Raw genomic sequence first — 931 nt, forward strand, 5'->3', positions numbered from 1 at the left:
GACTCAGGCTTGAAAGACAAACTTTGGTTTTGTCTGTCCCTATACGGCAGCCTATCGAAAAACAAAAGAAAAGTCGAGTCCTGATCCAAAAGTCTCTTTTGAGTCTCCCTTCCCACTTTACCTTTTACTTGTTTAATAATTATGTTTGTTTGGGGTAGTTTAAAAAATATAAAATTGTTTGCTTATTTATTCGTCTCTTTTCTATCCTCTCGCTTATCTCTTTATTAATTGTTTAGTATATCTATTTTATTGCTATTGCTTAGCTCACATATTTAAATTAATAATAAAATAGTCTTAATTGTTTTATATTATGTCATCACTTAGCAAGCATGCTACTTAAATAAATCAATAAATGAAGTGACTTTATTTGCTACTTGTAACCCCATAGATTGCATGAGATACGGCCGGGACCCACACTTGTGGACCTCGAGGGATGCCTAACACCTTCCCCTCGAGGTAATTTGAACCCTTACCCTAATCTCTGGCTTGTTAACCTTAGTTAGACTTAGTTAGGTTAGATAGGTGCCCTAACGCGCCTTAATTCGTTAGGTGGCGACTCCAAACTCCGAAATCTCAAAAGAGTTGTTAGGTCGTGCACAAAACCCGTTTTCTGCGAAAATGGGGCGCGACAACACTCTTAATCGGTGGTAAAATACATAATATTTTTGAAAGTATATGTAATAATAATATATTTGATTATGAAGTATGTCTAATTTAGTAGTTTTTTCGAAATTATATCTCTTTTGAAAGAAAAAAATAAGTGGCATATGTGTAGAGGCCGGGTTGCACACCTATTTCAACAATAGAAGGCCCAATATTGGTTGAGTTGAATTTTGGGCCTGTATATACTGTATTCGTTTGCGCAATGAATACAATCTATATCAATAGAATTTATTCGCGCATTGAATATAGCATGTATCAAGTATATTCA

This window comes from Solanum pennellii, chromosome 7, assembly GCF_001406875.1.
Source record: "Solanum pennellii chromosome 7, SPENNV200".
Taxonomy (NCBI): Eukaryota; Viridiplantae; Streptophyta; class Magnoliopsida; order Solanales; family Solanaceae; genus Solanum; species Solanum pennellii.